The sequence below is a fragment of the Mobula hypostoma genome, chromosome 14 (genome assembly GCF_963921235.1).
Source record: "Mobula hypostoma chromosome 14, sMobHyp1.1, whole genome shotgun sequence".
NCBI lineage: Eukaryota > Metazoa > Chordata > Chondrichthyes > Myliobatiformes > Myliobatidae > Mobula > Mobula hypostoma.
The window spans coordinates 35,601,273-35,618,135 of NC_086110.1; the positions used below are offsets into that span (position 1 = coordinate 35,601,273).

Sequence of the window (16,863 nt, forward strand, 5' to 3'; positions counted from 1 at the left end):
TAAAGATGAAGCCAGACCCGTATTCCCGGACTCTTGTGTCTTCCTTGAATTAATTTAATGTTTTGAAGTTACAAAACATAGCAACCTGCTTTTTAATCTTGGTACTATTCATAGCTTTAACCGTATGTAAATTGTTTACTGCAATTGCCTATTTAAAAAAAACAATAACCTCATTTAAACACAATTAAAATACTTTGTTACATTATGCGGAGAAATGCATAGAAATAGAAAGATATACATATTCTTCTTAATATTGTCATTACTATGAGATTCATTCTTGGTTGGTTCTCTCTCAGGTTATTCCAGAGCACTCACCGTTTGCCATGTTTCATGATTTCTAAGTGTTTTTGAAGGAAACGATTTGAAATAAATACTAAATTTTGCATTTTAGAAATAAAATATTATTGCATTTAACAGAAAAGAGGTCTAAGATCATCATCATCATCATCAGGTGCCATGCCCAGTTTGAGCTTTGAATACCATGGCCCACACACTCCTGTTTCAGGTCAAGTGGATCAGTTCATTGGTATTCATTTCCAGTTCTCTGGCTGCTGTCTCCATCATCATTTGTCTTTGTCTTCCTCTTGCTTTCTTCCCTTCAATATTTCCCATAATTACCGTGCATTCTAACTCTTCTTTCCTAATCACATGTCCAATGAAGTTACGTTGCCTTTTCATGATCTCATACATTATTTCTCTTTTTGTGTTTGCTCTGTTCATGACATCCTTGTTAGATATTCGTTTCGTCCATGATATTCTTTGCATCCTCCTCAAAAACCACATCTCTGCTGCTACAATTCGTTTCCTCATATTACTAGATGTTGTCCAACATTCTGAGCCATATAACATAACTGGATAACGTAACATTTCAGTACTCTGAGGCGGGTTGTCATGCCTAGTTTAGTATTGGTCAGTATACTCTTCGTTCTCATAAAGGTGTCTTTTGCCATCCCTATTCTTCTTTTGATGTCCAAGTCGCACCTGCCATCTGATGTCACCCAGCTTCCTAAGTAGCAAAAGTTCTGTACTTGTTTTATGTCTTCCCCGTTTATTCTCAGCCTGCAGATAGGATTCTCCTTCTTTTTGGATATCACCATATATTGTTTTTTTGCAATTGACAGATAGACCCATTTTTGCACTTTCTTCAACAATTATATCAATTAAGTTTTGTAGTTCTTCCTCTGTACTTGCAATTAACACAGTGTCATCTGCGTATCTGAAATTATTGATGTTTTCACTGCCAACTTTGATTCCCAAGATGTCTCTTATTTTTTGTAATATTGTTTCACTGTACACATTAAATAAATCAGGGGAGAAAACACACCCTTGTCTAACGCCTCACTTGATTTTCATAAACTGACTCACTTCTCCATCTATTCCTACAGCGGCTGTTTGTTGCCAGTACAGATTTCTGATTAGGCGGAGCCCTTTCAAATCTAGATCTAGAGTTTTCTGTAATATTTCAAATAATTTATTGTGCTTCACTTTATCAAATGCTTTTGTGTAGTCGATAAAACAAACAAATCTTTTTGCACTTGAATAGCTCGTTCTGATAGTATCCTTAACATCAATATTGCGTTTCTTGTACCTTTGTCTTTCACAAAACCACATTGTTCTTTGCCTATTTCAGCTTGTAACTTACTTTTAGCTCTTGTCATCAAAATTCTTAGAAGTATCTTGGTGATATGACTCATTAAATTTATGGTCCTATGTAATTCACATTCTATTGCTCCAGCTTTCTTAGGAAGAGTGATAAATACTGATCTCTTCTGGTATTATTCTAGTCTCATAAATGTTATTGATTAAATCAGAAAGTTTTTCAATTCCATAGTCTTCAAGGGCCATAATTTGTTCTATTACTAATTCATCAGGACCTGCTGCCTTTCCTTTCTTCATCTTATTTATTGTACAACGAACTTCAGATTTTAAAATACTTGGACCTTCAATGTTTTTCTTAATTTCTGGTTTTTCGCCTCGATCGTCCTCAAACAATTCCTGAATATACTCAGTCTATCTGCTCATAATCTCATCTTTTTCCCTGATAATGGTACCGTCCTTTGTTTTCAAACACCCACCTGAAGAACAGAGGAGCTTTTTACCAGTGATATTCTTGATTTGTTGATGTAACCTTTTTGGATCAGTAATAGGGATTCTTTCTATTTGCTCACATTCCTGGTTTAACCATTCTTCTTTGGCTTTTTGACATAAGCTTTTAACTTTTTTATCTAAGGACTTATATTCTATAGGATTTGCTTTCTTCCGTCTCCTTTCCTCCATTAGATTTTTGATTTCATCTGTCATCCATTTATTCTTTGTGCTTTTTTCTTTTTTAGGAATTACTGACTTTGCTGATTCTACCAAGGCATCCTTTAGAGAGTTAAATTTCATTTCTACATGATTGCTATCATCTTCAACAGATTGTATTTCTAGACTTCCTTACTTGAACTGTAAATTTTTGTCTTAAGTTTTCTTCTTTAATTAATTGCAAGTAGTCAAGGGATTGTTCAGGTATTAGCTTCTTTAGTTTTTTAAGTTTTACTTTCACATGACATACTACTGGGTTATGGTCACTATTACAGTCTGCACCTGGATATGTTTTGCATTGAGTCACTGAGTTTCTAAATCCTTGGTTTATAGTAATAAAGTCAATTTGATTTCTAGTGTTATCACCTGGACTGTTCCAGGCCCACAAGCGTCTTGGATGGTTTTTAAAGTAGGTATTCATAATGACCTGATTATTCATCTTGCACCATTCTACCCATTTCTCACCTCTTCCATTTCTTTCCTAGTCCAAGTCCTCCTGTGGTATTTCCATCAGCACCTTGTCCTACTTTAGCATTTAGATCTTCCATGACAATAACAATATCTTGAGATTTGCATTCATTCTTTGCTTGTTCAAGCTCTTCATAGAATTTATCTATATCTTCATTTGTTACATCTGTTGTTGGTGCATATACCTGTATAATTGCTAAATCAAATGGTTGTCCTCTGAATCTAACAAGGAGCACTCTTTCTGATATGTCCTATGTCCTAAAACTCTTTTTGCCATGTTTTCATCCAAAGAATTCCTACTCCATTAGTATGGGATGTTCCACAAGAATAAACTAGTGTTTTATTTCTAATCTGACATGTTCCAGCACCTATCCAACGAATTTCGCTAATTCCCATGATATTAATCTTTAGTCTTTCCATTTCATTTATCACATTGTCCAATCTTCCTGCTTGATATAGGGTTCTTACATTCCAAGTGGCAATAATTTTCTTTTGTGTTACTTGAATTTTATGAGCAGTAGCTTGATGACAGTTGGGGATCTCCTGCTGACCAGAATCAACCCTACCGAGCGAAGCATCTTCAGAATTGTCTTGAAGATCCTCTTGATGCTGTTGTTGTGTGATACATTTTGTGAGTTTGACCATGGTCTCCTTAGCAAATAGCAATGGTGGTTTGCTATCGCCTACCGTTGGGCGAACTAAAGAAATCGCCATTTCTCTTCCCAAATGTTCATCCGCCTATACTGTAGCCGTTGACATTTGAGGTCCTAGCTCATCTGCCTTCTCCGTCATAAGTTCAGTTACTGAACCTGCCGGATCAGCCGTTGGCCTTTGCTTGTATCCTGAGCAGGAACCCTTGCAGATGCTACCGTTCCGGGTCAGAGCGACCCTGGGAGCAATGAATCACTAAGGGGTAACTCCACTTTCCCCCAAGCTCTGAAAGTCCCCAATCAGAGCCTCATCACCAGTTGCAGTTTAGAGTCATACCCAGGATCAAGATATATGTAGAAATTAAATTCGGAAAATATATGGTTTGTTTGTTTCTACACCAATTGTTTGGAGGTTTTTTTTAAAGACAGTAAATCGGCATTAAATAAAGAAAGCTGAATGCCACAAACAGTAAGCTTTCCTTTAGAAAGGGAATGTGATACAGACATTTTGACAGTAAAAGACGGGGATTTAAAGAATTGCAACAATCTGCCTTAGGCTGTTGGACAGGATGTGGAGGAGTTAATTTGATTAAGTCAAGCAAGTTGACCCACTTAAACAGAACAGATTATAAATCTGATCACAACTATTTCAACCATGTGTTCATATTTTTCTGGAATAAAACTGAAGCCTTATTTCATGAAGTTTTGATTTGGTCTTATAAAGAAAAGATGGAAGTGCATGTGTGATGTGCCTACCACCCCAAAGCCCAACTACTGTATAAATATTTCCCAGTGTAATTCAACTCCTATAAAGATCGGCACTTCTACAACTCTTGCCACAATTTAAGAATGTACCAAAGTGCTAAGTACTTCTGAAATCTAGCTATATTTGCTATGTAAGAATAACATAAGTGACACAGCCAGTTTATAAGAGTAACTGATCATCCCAAACACAGATCAAAATGCTTGATGCCTTAAATCTCAGTTGTATTTTCCCTGGTTATTATTTCATCAGTATTTCATACAGCAGTGTGTTTTTGGATATGGACTTTTGAATTACTTTACCAGTTCACTGGAATTCTGCAATTCATTTCTTGTTTCAGCCTTGCCCATGTGGAGTATAAAACTTCTTAATAATTATTATAAAGAAATAAAAGCAGACATTTGTTTTGACATGCGAAAAGTACTTGTATGCAGAACTATAACCCAAAGACTTGGATTCTTAGAGTATTGTTTTCTTTTTGTCCCACCATCTTTCTCACACTTGCTCTGAAGCCTGACTATTCATGCTGGGAGGGGCAGAGAGGGGGGGAGCAACACTGAATATAATAGTCTCTAGGTCAGTGTTTCTCAACAACCTGGTGGATTCGTACTGGCATGCAACAGCACCTAGTTTAGATAAAACATATACTTTTCCCAAGAAATTAATTAACTAGTTCTTAGATTTATGAATGGAGCTGAATTTTCCATTACCATCAACTCCTCATTCTAATTCTGCATTCCAGTGCATCGCGGCTTCAGATCTTCCATGAATCATTGGACAGAAGCACCAAGGTGCGAACGTGGACCAGGAGTGGGGCTGGAGCCAGGGTGATAAACAGTGAGGCTGGAGTTGGGAGCTGGGAACTGGACCTGCTATGTGGCTGGAGCTACAATCAGTATAGTATTGTGGGACAGTTTTAAGCCCAGGATCAGTAGCTAGAGACCAAAGGATAGTTGTCAGAGTGAGTGAATGGGATAAGAAACAAAAAGGGAACGAGCAAGGGCTCCTGGGTAGAGTGTGAGTCGTGTGTGAAAGAGTGCCTGCATGGTGGATGGTACCTCTGTGTGTCCTCCAACATGTGAGCATGAGGCACATGAAGCAGAAACTTGTCTCCAGGGATTTTCCACCCTCCTTGCCACTGGATCAAGGTCTCAATGTGTCAGGTACTTGGAGTACCTAATGTTAAAATGAACTACGCAGAGACAACTTCCAACAACTCAGAACAGGGAGTATCAGCAAGTTAAACAAGGCTTTACATTTTCTCCTGCAGTATTTCAAAGCAGGCACTGTTGGATTACATTTCTGGAACAAGTAAAGGTTTGGAGAAACCTAACAAGTATGTGATGAACAATGCAATAAACAGAAGCTGGAAAAGTCAAAAAAGGATTTGGCTTTCAACAAAAATATGATGTTGCAATCATAAAGCATGAATTTATTCCAAGCGGAGAGGAAGAATTCCCCTAAACCTGAATATATTACGTATGGTGTGATTCTAAGCAACAGTTGTGAAAACTTCCAAAGTGATTCATCATGAATAAACTTTCCTTTGGCTTCTAGCCGGGTACAGGAAGCCCAAGAAGAGTTTATTCAGCATACATGTCGGGAAAGCACTATATCCTGATTCATCACCTTCAGACTACATACCTGAGCTTCAAATAATTCAGTGAATGCTTTCCATTAGAAGGGGGATAAAACAAAATGTACTATCTACAATGTCAAAAGCATTGCATCTCCTAGTTCACTGCATACCAAATGCAAATCACCATTTTGTGAAGACTTTCATTGTCATTCACTTTTGATAAATCCAGCTGACAAGAAAATTAGCAGCATTCCTTTATCAAATGATACAGTCTCATGTGGAATTATTGACATTGCAGAAGACATTGAATCTCAATTGGTTGAGAGTGAAAATGTCAACCTGGTTTGTGATGATTCGGGTGACTTTTTAATGCTGAGGTTCTTATTGTTTACATGTACCAAGCTACGGAGCCTTCCACGAAGATTTACTTGACTTTTAAGAATTGCCACAAAATATAACCGATGCTGATTCGATCTGTGCAAGTACATGATAGGGCATAACATTGATACTTGCACTGCCTAAATAGGCAGCCACTTAGGTGTAGCAAAATAAGAGTGATGGAAGTTGCAGCAAATACTCAATTAACACATTGTTTGATCCACTGGTGTTGGCAGCCAGGAAGTTGTTAACAGAGCTTAACAATGTCCTCATTATTAATAACTAAAATAGTAAATTTTCTAAAGCTAAATGCCCGCAACTCTCACACCTTTATCACTGTATGAAGAAATGGGGGCAGATCACCATGATCTCCTTTTATATACTTAAGTGTAATGGTGGCACTGTTATAGTTCTAAACATAGAATATGGACTGCAGCGCAAACTTTAAGCAAATCTCCTTTGATAGAATATTTTCAGGATTCACAATGGCTTGTCAAGTTTGCATCTCAGACAGATACATTTGATCCCTTCATTCTACTAAATATGTCTTCCAGTGATGTATAATCAGCACATTTGAATTGGCAAACAAAAATCACAGCACTTCAAATGCTCAAAGTCTAGAAAGAAAGAATTCCAAGAAATAAAGTCTAGACTTGTTCCCATCCTTTGAATAGATGACTATTAATAACAACAAAGACATCAATCTCACTCTGATCTAAAGGAAAAATAACATCATTTTATTTGAAATCAACTCTTCAAAAGTTCAGAGTATTTCTTGCCTCTTTCTAATCCATGGAATAAAAAGCATTGAATTCATGTCCTATTCCTAACTGGTAGATCCTGAAACCTTGCCAATATTAGAAGACAAGTTGCTGCAGTTGCTAAGTAATGAGATCCTGATGTCACAATTTCAAAACCTGACTCCTTGTTTTCCGGATTAAAGACAATTAAATATATTTAAAATTTAATGCAATTGCAGTCAAAATATTATTATCATTCTCATCCACTTCTCCAGAATTTCAATAATGAATACAACTAAAACTACTGGAAGATGGAACACTGAAAAAATTCTCTGTGTATCCCACTCTTAACATTCATATCCTGATTGAAATGCTAGTAGTACATGCCAAGCTCAGAAATTTCAATAGGAAATGGTGACTGAATCATTTTTTAAACTAGGTTATTTGTAATGTGGAAATATTAAACAATTTGAAGAGAAGCTGATCTTGCTTTAATGTCTTTAATCATGTTTTATGAAAATGATATACACTATTTACATCTAAAGTTTACTTTCCGAATGGAATATGTGCCAAAATTAAAGTGCTCTCCCCAATTCAACTCAAGTGATAAGACTTAAATTTTAAAAATGCATAAGCATGTTCATTCCAAAATGTCATATTTCAAAATTAAAAATTGTTATCTCTAATAAATAGATTGAATTTCAGATTACTCAATGTAAATTCACCCCAGTGGATGTATTTCATTTAACTTCAACATATGGGCAAAAGTGGCTGGGATACAAGACAGCCCCATATCAGCTTAGGAACATAGCCAGCCAGTTCCTGGCATCAAAAGGATTGGGAAATACCACAGAAGATTATTTTCCACATGCGAGCCTACACAGTGAATGTTGACAGGCCAATAAAATTGTACATTGCATCATACCTTAATCCAATATTATTCTCACTCAGTAAACAAACCATGTAATCCTTTCAGCACATAACATTCTATAAACCATCTGCTAACATTTTGAGCGCTTCCATTTCAAACATCAATATCAGCCTTACAGCCACAGAATACAGCATTGATACAATACGTGCTCTTTGGCCAATTGTCCATGTTAACATGATGCCGAACAAGGTAGCCCCATTTGCTCATGTTTGCCCCATATCCCTCTGAAACCCTTCTATCCATGTAGTTATCAAATTGTCTTTTGAATGCTATTATTGTATTTGTCTTAATCACTTTATCTGACAGCTCATTCCACATATGCACCACCCTCTGCATGAGGATGTTGCCCCTCTGATTCCTTTTACATCTTTCCCCCTCACCTTAAACCTGTGCCCTCTAGTTTTTAGCTGTCTTCACTGGGAAAAGAACTATGTGTGTTCACCGTATCTGTGCTACTCACGATGTTTTACACCTCTGTAAGGTCACCCCTCAATCTGCTGTATTCCAAGGAATAAAGTCCTAGCCTGCCAGCCGTTCCCTATAAGTCAGTCCTTGATTTGTGGCATTATCCTTTTAAATCTTCTCTGCACTTTTTCCAGTTTAATTACGTTTTTCCTATAACAGGCCAACCAAAATTGTACATTCAAAATTGTGTACTTCAAGTGTGGTCTCACCAATGTCTTTTACATCTGCAATATAATACTCTTAATTCCTATACACAATGCTCTACTTGATGAAGGCTAGTGTACCAAACAACTTCTTCACCATCCTGTTTACCTATGATGCTGCTTTCAGCAACTACTCTATGCACTTGTACTCCTTGGCCCCTCTGTTCAACAACATTCACTATATAACTCCTACCTTGGTCTGAGTTCCCAAAATGCAACACTATACTGACCCAAATTGAAAGCTAATCTACCAATCTACCAATCAAAGATGGTGCCACCGAACGCGTGTGACAGCTCACCGGCAGTTCAAAAGCCAGGGAATTTGACTAAAAATATTACTAAAACACCTTTTCTGAAGTAAATTGTAGTAATTTATCACTGCAAACAATGAAGAGGCGAACGAAGGCGAAGCAAAATCGAGGGATGAACCATGCTGATATGTTGCAGAATCGACGCATATGGAGTGAGCCATTTGGAGAGGAGATGTTAAGGCACAGGAGTTTTGAGGCCTGTACAGCTGGCCTGGTGTAAGATCGCTCTGGGCACCAAGCCAATTTGGAGAAATCAAGAATGGCTTCAGGCCGAGCGGGAAAATCTGGCCCTGGAGCAAGTCACTAGGTGGCGTGTTCTAGGGCCGGAGCCTTTCGCTGTAGAGGTGCCCGGGTCCTACAGTGAGGTACCATACACTGTTTGGATAATTTAAAACGATATACGGGAAAGACATAGCATCAGGATCAGAGGCGAGAGCCAATTTTGTTTGCTCTCCCAAAATGTTCATTCCATCTCTCTCCCTATGGCACTGAGGCTATAAAGACTGCCCCTGGCTGCTGTGCACCATGCCCGCTAACATGATGGACTGATACTGAGGCTTGGGCCTACTCCGGGGTTTGGATCCAAGGACTCATTTTGGTCTGGAATGTGGTTGTTCACTTCTATTGTTCGCATGATTTGTGCTTTTCCCCCTTTCTCTGCGTTTCAGGTGTTGGGCTTTATTTTCATTTATTTTTAATTGGGCTCTTTCCGGTTACTTGCTTTGTGGCTGCCTGTAAGCAGACAAATCTCAAGATTGTATAATTTATACATTCTTTGATAATAAACGTGCTTTGAATCTTGAATCTTCGGCCCACTTACCTAGCTTATCAAGACACCCCTATAATTTTCGAGAACCTTTATGAAGCCTATTTTAGTGCCATCTACAAAACTAATAACCATGCCTTGTATATTTACATCCTAATTGTTTATAGGATGTAAATATACAAGGTTCCAGCACCAACCCTGTGGCACACCAATTATCATGGGCCTCCACTCTGAGAAACAACCTTTGACAATCTCTTTCTGCTTCCTACTATTATGCCAATTATGAATCCAATCAAGTATTTCTCTCTGGATGCTGCACAATCTAATCTTCCAGGCCAACCTGCCACCTGAGACCTTATTAACGGCCTTGTTAAAGTCCATATTAACAATATCCACTAGTCTATCATCATCACCTATCCCCTTGATTACCTCTTCGAAAAACTCCTAAGAGAGTTGTTAATCATGATTTAAGGTAGTGAAATGTCCTAAATGACCTTAACAAAAAAAAGTTATGAGAGTAAATGACTAAAGACTTGGTCAAGAAAGAAAGTAATGAGGAAATAGTCAAAGCAGACAGATGGAAACTTATAAACATCTCATGGAAACATATAAAATTCTGACACACTGGACGTAGGAAGGAAGTTTCCTCCAGTCGGTGCTCTAAAACAAGCTTGATAGTCTCAGAATATAGGGTAAAGCATTAAGGACCTAGATGAGGAGTAATTTCTTCATTCAGAAAGTGGTAAAAATCAAATGTTGTACCTCAGAAAGCTGTAGAGGCTATATTGCTGAATATATTTAAAAAGGAAATCAATTTTCTAGATATGAAATATATCAAGAGGTGATCAAGAGGAAAGGGACGTAATATTAAGGTAGAAGATCACCATTCTCAAATTTTTCTGTTGACATGCAAGAATAGATAGGGACTAAGTATAGGTTCTTAGGGGAATGAGAGAGATCGTGGTGTGGTGTGAGAAGAGAAGAGAAACCCTTCACAGTTTGAGGATAGAGGGGAAGCCTTTTAGGACCGAGGTTAGGAAAAACTTCTTCACACAGAGAGTGGTGAATCTGTGGAATTCTCTGCCACAGCAAACTGTTGAGGCCAGTTCATTAGCTATGTTTAAAAGGAAGTTAGATATGGCCCTTGTGGCTTCAGGGGTCAGGGGGTATGGAGGGAAGGCTGGGTTCTGAGTTGGATGATCAGCCATGATCATAATAAATGGCGGTGCAGGCTCGAAGGGCCGAATGGCCTACTCCTGCACCTATTTTCTATGTTTCTATGTTTCTATATAGTTCTGCAACTGTGACCAGAAGATTAAGTGTAGAGCTAGGCTAGTGCAATCCCATCCTGATGGAATGTTGAAAGAGGATGTCAACCATATCAAAGACTGCGCAAGTGTCAAGAAGAACAAGGAGAAATAGATTATCTTTGTCTTCGTGGACATGCACAATTATTACTGATATTCCTCGATGGCATCCATAGTGCTAACAATCGGAGATGCTTTGGTATTGCTGAAGGTTAGAAATCCAACTTAACAATTATCCTATTTAGAATATAGAAATATTCAAATAACCAAGGAAGCTTCACTGCACAGTAGTGGGTTACTCACAAGAATTCTTTTAAGGTCAGTGGATTCCCCACTCTACCTTTGGAAAGTACAATCAGGAATTAGACTGCACATACGTTTGCAAGAACCGAAACATTAATTCAATCTATTAGTTTGGTAATCTTACCCCAATCAAGAAAATGAGGCCATCAACCTGTGGATAGACACCTTGTCCTTTGGATATAGGAATGGACTAATTAAATAACACAACAAATGATCTGCTGGAGGAGCAAGCGGTATCTGTGGGAAGAAAGAAACAGTCGATGAAACCCCGCATCAGCACTGTGTGTGGAGAGGTAAGTATAACGAGGAGAGGGGGAAGTGGTTTCACCATTTCCCTTCTCCTTTTTATGAGGCTCCTTTTTGCTGAGTTCCTCCAGCAGACTGCCTGTGGCTCCAGATTCCCAGCATCTGCAGTCCCTCGTGCCTTCAAGTAAACAACACAGCCTTGTTTGGCAGCATGAAGTCTGAGATGTCGAAATAGAATGTAGCACTTTATGGCACAGTCTTAATCAGGCACAAATTAACATGTTAAGACATGAATTTCAGTGCTTAGTCTGAACAAAGGGAATGTTACAGCTCAGTCTAATGAGCATTGCAATATTTTTTTTAGTGGCCCATGTCCTATGCAAACTTGTCCAAGAAGAGGAATAGCCAATGGAGAATTATTGCAAGACAGTGACAGTCTCTAAAGCAGAGCTTCCCACCTAGAGATGGGCAATGGAGAGGGTTAAATTAATCAGATATCTAATACAGGTGTCCCCTGCTTTACGAAAGTTCACTTTACGCCACTTCGGTTTTACAAAAGACCTACATTAGTACCCTGTTTTCGCTAACCGAAGAGGATTTTCGCTTTTACTTGGGATGTTTACTTTGGTACTTCTTTGCACAAATGGAGATTTAATTGTGAGGTACAAAAATGAAGGGAGACTTATGCACAGTGAACAAAAAGGACTTAATCAGCCACATCATTTCAAAAGGAAACACATTTAAAGTGATTGATAGAAGGACGTGAGGGATGACAGGGACAGAAACCCGCAGTGAGTTTATCAAACATCTTGGTAAATATTTGGTCTGTTGTTCCTTAAAAATAATAAGTTTTAAAGCCAGATTATCATAATTGCTTTTTCTGTACAGCATAGACTTGAAGAACATAATGGTTTCCTTCTGTGGTCTCACTTTATAGGGTTGTGTGATTTTATGCACAGTTTTCATCCATTAAAACTAATAACTGGGAAATCATGTGAACCATGAATTAGGCTTGATGACATCAGTGCCTGAATTCCAGATACATATCCTTGTTAGAAGAAACTCTACAAAAATAACAAAATCTATCCCACATTCTATTTAAAAGCATAACTGAAATCTTTTCTCCAGAGAATCCTACTGTCAGAGAATTATTAATTTGGTTTCTCTAGGCTTTTGCCAAATATGCAACCAATGCTTACTGTGTTCTGCAACTGAAGTTAAATTAATAATATGTTTCATACTGAGTTACTACTAGGAAATATTTCAAAGTGCTTCAGAAACAATAAATTATTAACCTTGGAGTGCTGTTGTTATGGAGACAAAATCTATTAGTGGTAACAACATTATTTTGCAAAAACATGAGACTGGAGAGAGATGTCATTGGTAATGTGTTTGTTTAAAAATTCAGAAGGAATAAATTTCACTGGATAAATTTTTTTTAATTAACATTAAATCGTAAACTTTCAATTTTATTGTTGCTTACTTAAACTGGGCATAAACTTGCCAGTCCCGAAATTGTGTACTTTAAAAAAAAATTCATTTATATGCTGCTTGATAAACTCGCACTGCTTTAGATTAATAAGCTAATTAAAATTTCATAAAATAGAGGTCTGACTGGATTTTGTAAAATTACTTAGAGCCACAATAACATGTGGTTATAAAAACCTGACTTTGTTTCAGTTGATAACATGAGATTTTTGCCTTCTATTAATTTATCTAGACAGGTTGAGAAGGGCACTTGGGTGAGGTTCATTTTATTGAGTCAAGTATTATCAAAGGTGAGAGGTAATGAGTGATAGTTCTATCATTAATACCATGTTGACACTGGGCACTAGTAACATTAACATGCTGCTATTGCAAGACAGCGGCTATACTTTATTAGGAGTTTGAAGAGATTTGGTATGTCAACAAATACACTTAAAAACTTCTATCGGTGTACTGTGGAGAGCATTCTGACAGGCTGCATCACTGTCTGGTATGGAGGGGCTATTGCACAGGACCAAAAGAAGCTGCAGAAGGTTGTAAATTTAGTCAGCTCCATCTTGGGTACTAGCCTACAAAGTACCCAGGGCATCTTCAAGGAGTGGTGTCTCAGAAAGGCAGCATCCATTATTAAGGACCTCCAGCACCCAGGGCATGCCTTTTTCTCACTGTTACCATCAGGTAGGAGATACAGAATTTTGAAGGTACACACTCAGCGATTCAGGAACAGCTTCATCCCCTCTGCCATCTGATTCCTAAATGGACATTGAACCTCTGAACACTACCTCACTTATTAACATATTATTTTTGTTTTTTGCATCATTTTTAGTCTATTCAGTATACGTATACTGTAACTGATTTATGATTATTATTTTATTATTTTTTTCCTCTTTGATATTATGTATTGCATTGAACTGCTGCTGCTAAGTTAACAAATTTCACAACACATGCCAGTGATAATAAACCTGATTCTAATCTATTCCACTTTCAACGTGCTTAGAAAGAAATCTGTGATCATTACTGAAGTATCTGAAATAACTTGCAAAGATTGATACCGGCAACAAAGCAAATATATGTAATTATCTCTGCCTGAAGAATGAAAATCCCAGATTGTTTCAAAATAATGCAAATATTTAAAACAATACAAGTCCTAAAAGCATATCTATAATGTTGTCAGGTATTTAACAAACTCAGCTAAAGATATGACCTTGGCAGTTAATTTCAACATTATGGCTACTCAACAGTATCAACTCTAACGTATGATACTTAAAACTTGTTCAAAGATTCTTATTAATAGATGAGCTACATGCAAGTCATGAAATCAGGTGATAATAATGAATATAAATATTCATTTTACAATGTATAAATTTAAAATTCCCAATAATTTTAAATGTGGAAATTCACCAAATTCCAACTTAATTAATGTCAGGGATAGAGTGCTTATTTTCCTTGTTCTCCTCAGATGCACAGCACCAAATCATCACTCATTTGCTCAGTTTCTTTTAACAACAACGAAGCAACTTTCCTCCCTCAGTTTCTTCCAATGCAGTCAAGTACTTTTTGTTTTGGTAAGTAATTACTGCTATAATGTAGCATGTGTTAATTTGCACGCAGCAACCTCCCACAAATAACAACATGATATTGAACAATTTTCAGTCATTGATTACTAAAGTTCCACACAATTCCAAAGATCACTTGCCAAATCTATTTTATCAATAAAACATATACTGAGAGAAATTGAGATCTCATTTTGCCATCGTATCTAAAGTCAATGCAAAGTCCAACCAATCCTACTGAGTTTTTCGAGGAGGTTACCAGGAATGTTGATCAAGGAAAGGTGGTGGATGTTGTCTACATAGATGTTAGCAAGGCCTTTGACAAAGTCCAACATGGGAGGCTGGTCCAGAAGATTCAGTTGCTTGAGATTCAGGATGAAGTGATAAATTGGATTCAACAACGGCTTAGCAGGAGAAGCCAGAGAGGTGGTGGTCTGTGACTTGTGGTGTGCCACAGGGATCGATGCTGGGTTCGTTGTTTGTCATCCATATTAAAGATTTAAATGGTAATGTGGTAAACTGGTTCAGCAAATCTGTGGATGACACCAAGATTGGGGAGTAATGGACAGTGAGGAAGGCTTGCAGTGGAATCTGGACCAGCTGGAAAAAATGGCAGATGAAATTTAATGCAGACAAGAGTGAGGTGCTGCACATAGAGAAGACAAGGCAAGGTAAGACTTGCACATGAATAGTAGAGTGCTGAGGAGTGCGATAGAACAAAGGGATCCGGGAGTACAGATATATGATTCCTTGGAAGTGGTTTCACAAGTATAAAGAGAGGATTGAGTACATTAAGTATAAAGAGGGCTGTAAAGAGAGCATTTGGTACCAACACACATCAAAGTTGCTTTCAAATCTCTTACTAGCTCTTCCTTCAGTTAGTCCTGACGAAGGGTCTTGGCCTGAAATGTCGACTGTACCTCTCCCTAGGGATGCTGCCTGGCCTGCTGCGTTCACCAGCAACTTTGATGTGTGTTGCTTGAATTTCCAGCATCTGCAGAATTCCTCGTGTGAGCATTTGGTACATTAGCTTTTATAAATCAGAGTATTGAATACAAGAGTTGGGATGTTATGTTGTAATTGTATAAGACATTGGTGAGGCCGTATTTTGAGCATTGTGTGTGATTCTGGTCACCTATCTACAGGAACAGTATCAGTAAGATCTAATCAAATTCTCTGTACTTTTTCAATAAGATTGAATGTGCACATAGAAAATTTACAAGGATATTGCTGGGAGTCGAGGACCTAAGTTAAATGGGAAGGTTGAATAGGTCGGCACTTTATTCCCAGGGTGTTGGAGTGCGACGGGAGATTTAATAGAGGTACACAAAATTCTACACAGGGTAAATGCAACAAGCTTCTTACCTCAGGGGTTAGATGAGACATAGATTGAAGATGAAAGGTGAAAGGTGAAATATTTAAGGGGGAACTTCTCTCAAAGGGTGGCGAAGAGTATGGAATGAGCCGCCAGTGGAGGTGGTAGATGCAGGTTTGATTATAACGTTTATGAGAAGTTTGGATAGGTACGTGGATAGGAAAGGTATGCAGAACTATGCTACAGGTGCGGGTTGACAGAACTAAGCAGAATCGGCACAGACGAGATTGGCTGAAGGGCCTGTTTCTGTCCTGTAATGTTCTAATTCTCTATCATGCCTTCAACAATATACAGTATTCCTGAAATATACATGGGAGTGTTGCTAAGTCTCTGGTAGAACTTGAATCCATAATCTGTGAGGAGATGTTCAACAGTCTGATCTGGATGACACATTGCATCTCTGGGAGTACCTTACGAAGAACTTTCTCATTACGCACTTCTGGGAATTGACAAATTTTGACACTTAGCTGCCTGATTAACATTACCTCATAATAAATTTCTCCAGGTCTGCATCCTCGAACAGCATATTATCTCTTGAGACTGAATTAAATTGCCATTTTCTGCCAATCAAACTAGTCTATTCATTGTTTCTACTGTTCCCACCCCCACTTCATTTTGAACCATATGACCCATTTCCGGGTTATTTGAAAACTTCCTAATCAAATGTTTACGTGGGTACAATCATTTATATACTCCGCAATTGGTATTCGACTTGGTATTGAGTCCTTCAGAATGCTATTAAAGAACTTCACTCACTTTTTAAAAAAACTTGACCCAGCCTTCGAACCAATGCACCTCGCCCTTGGATCCCGTGGGCTTTGACTTTGCTGCTCAGTCTGTCGTCTAGGAGCTTATCACGTGCTTGGATGTCTTCCCCAGCAGAAGCCAGGCTGGCTCGGCCATGCAAAGATGAAATCTCCATATCACAGGAACTGCAAGATCTTCGGAAGGACTTTTGAGTTCAGCGTCAAGCGCCATCGCTTCAGTTGTGATGCAAAATCTGGGTCACTATTAATCTTCGAATGAGGAGGAAAAT

At 38.0% G+C, this 16,863-nt stretch overlaps 1 protein-coding gene across 2 annotated transcripts in view; it reads right to left on the reverse strand.

Annotated features, from left to right (window-relative positions):
• The window catches only part of gpt2 (glutamic pyruvate transaminase (alanine aminotransferase) 2), an 89,636-nt gene extending 72,914 nt beyond the window's left edge, over window positions 1–16,722 (reverse strand). Inside the window, exons 1-2 of one of the 2 annotated variants that reach the window (XM_063066935.1) lie at window positions 16,584–16,722; window positions 11,293–11,405 (exon numbers count right to left, since the gene is read on the reverse strand). The gene's annotated coding sequence lies outside the window, so the exon portion shown is untranslated. The remainder of the gene's footprint in view (window positions 1–11,292; window positions 11,406–16,583) is intronic. The other variant, XM_063066936.1, reaches the window with a different exon arrangement.
• Window positions 16,723–16,863: the final 141 nt, after the last annotated feature.